The 4,986-nt window shown below is 37.6% G+C and overlaps 1 non-coding gene across 1 annotated transcript; it reads right to left on the bottom strand.

The window, feature by feature from the left end:
• Positions 1–2,386: 2,386 nt before the first annotated feature.
• On the bottom strand, positions 2,387–2,520 carry LOC111750822 (U11 spliceosomal RNA). Its single transcript, XR_002785874.1, has one exon. It is a non-coding gene; the product is annotated as a U11 spliceosomal RNA (small nuclear RNA).
• Positions 2,521–4,986: the final 2,466 nt, after the last annotated feature.

The following is a 4,986-nucleotide window of genomic DNA, read 5'->3' as shown; positions in this document are numbered from 1 at the left end:
GATCTGCTCTTTTATATCTCAGAAGAGATTAATTTATAACATACCCTACACTAATGCTGCCTAATTATCATAACAAAGAAAACACATTACCAAATGGGATTATAACTATGGGTGAGGTTGGGATTTACGACACATATTATGGGGTACTCAATTCAATCCATAATACAAGACAATTAATTCTATATGCAACTCTGATAATCCAGCAATAAAAGTAAGATATCTAGAGAGAGAAATTAACTGCAAGTTCTTCATATCTTCCTTGTGTATTTCTTTCAAGTGGGCTTTTGATAAAAATTGAGCAGAAGAAAATGTAGTATATATTCTTTGTATTAAGAATGGGCCTGGCATTCAGACATTCTCTGCGGTTGAATAAGAGGAGATCCATAGACTTTAGAAATCAACCAAGAGTGGTAGGGATGAAAATCTTTATGAAAAATGAGGTTCCAGTATCGTGAGGATGTTTTCATTGTAATATCCAGACACCCCAGCTCAAAATCATTTAAACAGGGACCTGAATAATTTATTTTAATATTTCTTCTTTCCTTGAAATTGATTTAAAGCTATTTCCTTCTAAATACTGTTTAGGTGTATCTCATAGGTTTTGGCATGCAGTATTTTCATTATCATTTAAGAGTCTTGTATTTAATAATATTATTCAATTTCCAAGCATATAAAAATTTTAAAAGATATCCCTTTGTTGTTAACATTGAATTCTATTACATTACAGCAAGATAGTTTAGTCTGCATGGTATCAATTCTTCAGAATAATTTAGACTTCCATTATGACCCGACGTAAGAACTATTTTTGTAAATTTTTCATGTGTGCTGGAAAAGAAAGTGTATTCTCTGTTGGATGTTGAGTTTTCTAGGTCTCTAGTTTTTTTTTTTTAGTAGCTTGAGCTTCTTAAATGCATTGTTCAGGACTTTGATATCGTTACCTCCTTTTCTTCTGCTCAATTTATCTGAGATGGAATTATTAAAATATCCAGCTCTAAATGTTGATTTATCTATTTATAAATTTACACTATTTATAGTAGAAACAAAGCTAAAAAGTTTCCAAGAATTAATTAACCAAGAATAAAATATTTCTATGAAGGAAAAGTTAAAGTGCTAGTGAAAGACCTAAAAGAGGATCTGGTTAAATGGATAGATATTTTCCCTCTTGGATGGGATGAATTACTATTATAAAGGTGTCAATCCTCCCCAAACTAATATATAAAAGTAAAAATTCTGATTGGATTTGTTTTTGGAGCCTTGATAAATTTTCTTTAAAATCAATTAGTATTAAAATTAACAAAAGTCCAAGCATAATTATCAACCTTTAAAAATGAGAACAAAGGGCCCAGTTCTTATACTATCAGATAGTAAGTGTGATGGTTAAGATTGTGTGTTGACTTGGCTGGGCCATGATTCTCAGTGTTTTGGCACTTGTATAATGTTATGATCACTCCCCTGTGGAGATTTGATATGTAATCACCCCTATGATGGAATCTGCTGAGTGGTCCTGGTGGGGGTGGGGCCTGTGGCTGCTCCCTGCCCCCTCAGCCTTCATCTCTCTGCCTTCCTCCACCTACTTCCTTCCTGCTTGCCTTGCAAAATTGTTGGCTTGTTCTGGATCCAGCAGCTGTCTCTCGTCTGACCTCTGTTTCTTGGGACTTGAGCTAGCAGCTTACCTGTCCACCTTGGGATTTGCTTGATCTTCAGGGCCTGTGAGTAAGAGTCCTGCTCCCTGACCTGCCTATCTTGGGTTCTCCAGCCCCTGCAGCTGATTCAGGAGAAACCTTGCGGTCTTGCCTGCCAACCTTGGGGATTTCTTGACTGTCATAACCTGTGAGCGGGATCCCTGCTTTCCAACCTGCTCAACTTGGTTTCACCAGCTTCTGCAGCTCTGTGAATTGGGAAGGAGCTCTGTCCTGATCCAAGGACTTGAGATGTTCCAACCCCTACGATCGTGTGAGCTGTTTCCTTAATATAAACCTCTCTGTATATAAATATATGTGCATTACTGGTTTTGCTTCTCTAGAGAACCCAGCCTAAGACGGTAAGACATATTACTAAGCTATAGTAATAAAATCAAGGTCATTTTGGTGCGACAATAGACAGAAAGACAAATGGAACAAAATGAAGCTCTCCGAGACAGATCCAGGCATGGGAACCCATTATATAATGAAGGTATGCCATAGATAAAGACAGAATGGGGTTTTTAGAACATGTAGTTGGGAAAACGTAATCTTTATGGGGAAAAATAAAACCGGATCTCTGCCTAGGGTCACACACAAGGGTGAACTCTAGATAGATCAAAGACCTAAATTCAAAAGGTAAAATCATGATGTTAATGGAAGAAAATGCAGGAGAATTTATCTGTGAACTAGGAGTGGGGAAATATTTCTTTGCCAGAACCAAAAATCACTAGCTACCCAGGGAGCAAAAATTACACTTCTGAAATCTCCTGATGTCGATTCCACACGTAGAGCAATAGAGATGCCCTAAGTGTGCCACTTCACAACAGAGGCCCTTTTTTGGGGGAAAATATTTCTTAAATAAAAATTCAAAGCACAAACCATAAAAAAAAAGTTGATTACACCAAAATTAAAGTTTTTTAATGAAGGACATCATAGACAGTTACTAGATAGTGACGCATTGGAAGGTGTTTGCCGTGATTAAAACTGACAAGGATTACCACCTAGAATTTACAAGGACTTCTTGCAGATCAACATGAGAAATACAGGAGCCCCATTGGACAATAGGCAAATAACACGAACAGGCAATTTACTGAAGAGGAGATCCCCCAAAACTAATTGACACATGAAGAAATGCTCAAAGTCATTATCAAAGAAATGCAAATAAAAATGACTATAGACTGTCACTTTATACGTATTCCAAAAAAAAAAAACAAACTGGTTTCTTTCCCGTCAATTCCGATTCATAGCCACCTGATAGGACAGAGTGGAGCTGTCCCGTAGGGTTTCCAAGAAGCGCCTGGTGGATTTTAACTGATGACCTTTTGGTTAGCAGCCATAGCTCTTAACCACTATTCCACCAGGGTTTTCTTATTAGCTAGGGAAAAAAACAGCACCAAGTGTTGTTGCCAATATGGGGATATGGGACCCCTCATGCACTGTTGGTAGAAATGTGGATTGTACAGCCATCTGGAGAGCAAACTGGCATCACATAAGCAAATTCTTTATATGTATGCCTTATAACTCAGGAATTCCATTCTTTGGTAGAAAACCCAAAGAAATTCTCACATAGGTTCACAAGGGACCTGTATGAAGATGTTCATTGCAGTGTTACCTGGTGGAAGGGAGCTGGAAGCAATGAGTGTCTATTACTTGCAGAGAAGTTAGGAAAAAAATGTGGACACTGAAGGAGTATTATGCAGCAATCAGAAGCAAGAGATTAGATATACACACGGTAACGTAGAAAGACAATGCTTAGCGAAAACCACCATGGAGCAGAATGAGATATATAACAATCCATCCATTTACATAGTGATTCATGCACACAAAACAACAATGTTGTTGTTAGGTGCCATCAAGGTGGTTCCCACTCATAGCTACCCTATGTACAACAGAACTAAATGCTGCCTGGTCTTATGCCATCCTCATAATCTTTGCTATGTTTGAGCCAATTGTGGCACCCAGTGTGTCAATACATCTCCCTGAGGGTCTTCCTCTTTTTTGCTGACTGTTTACTTTACCAAGCATGATGTTCTTCTCCAGGGACTGGTCCCTCTGATAACATGTCTAAAGTACATGAGACAAAGTTTTGCCATCCTTGCTTCTAAGGAGCATTCTTGCTGTGCTTCTTCCAAGACAGATTTTTTCGTTCTTCTTGTAGTCCATGGTATATTCTTCACCAACACCATAATTCAAAGGCATCAATTCTTCTGTCCTTATTCATTGTCCAGCTTTCACATGTATGTGAAGCAATTGAAAATACCATTGCTTGGGTCAGGCACACCTTAGTCCTCAAAGTGACATCTTTGCTTTTTAACTCTTTAAAAGGTCTTTTGCTGCAGGTTTACCCAATGCAATACGACATTTGATTTCTTGACTGCTGTTTCCATAGGCGTTGATGTGGATCCAAGTAAAATGAAATCCTTGACAACTTCTAAACAACAATACACTTAAAAAAATACATATACAAAAGATTGGGGCAGGAAATATATCAGATAAACCTGGAGCATCTTTTACAGCTGGAAAGTAAGGAAGTGCTAAAAAAAGAAAAAGAAAAACAGAGAGAAAAATATCTTCAAAACAAACAAACAAGCCCAACCCCATATTGATAGGGGTGTGTCACAGCGATACAGAAGCCAGTGTATCCCTGGCTCCCACGGCTCCCAGCGTATCTCTTTAGCCCAATAGAAAGAGCTCCCGATGGCCAAAGTTGGAACAATTTGAGCTAAACAAGAAAAGTAGTTTATTTATCATATTTGGGCTATGGTCATAAGCCAAAGTATAAAACAAATATCCCTGGGTCCATACTCATGTAAATAAGTGACTGAACAAATAAACGAATGGAGGAAAAGAGACAAATCTCCTGTGCAAAAGAATTCTAAATAACTTATGTAGGAACTTTACCCTCAAGTCCCAGATCAAGTAGAAGGAGCATAAATCTCCACTCCTTTAGTGTGGATCTTGCATGGTAACTTCCTTCCAAAAAGTACATACAATATGTAAAGAAGGAAAATAGTAATTTTACAGTGAGGAAACCTGACAAACACTACCTCAGCCAGATGATTAAGGTCAAGATCAATAGCAATGAATTGATAGTATGTACTCTTCATTTTTTTTTTTTTTTTCACTCTTCATAGGATATAATAAAAATGGCACTTTATCTCTGTGGTCTTCCTCCTGAAAACATAGAACCCCAGTCTAATTGTGAGGAAAATTCCAAGACAGGGGTATTCTACAAAATGTCTAATCCGTATCTTCAAAACTGTAAGAAAATAGAGACAAAGACAACTACCAACTCATTTTATGA

Source organism: Loxodonta africana, chromosome 5 (genome assembly GCF_030014295.1).
Source record: "Loxodonta africana isolate mLoxAfr1 chromosome 5, mLoxAfr1.hap2, whole genome shotgun sequence".
Taxonomy (NCBI): domain Eukaryota; kingdom Metazoa; phylum Chordata; class Mammalia; order Proboscidea; family Elephantidae; genus Loxodonta; species Loxodonta africana.
Note: the sequence above shows the minus strand (reverse complement) of the source record. Positions and strands in the feature narration are given on the sequence as shown.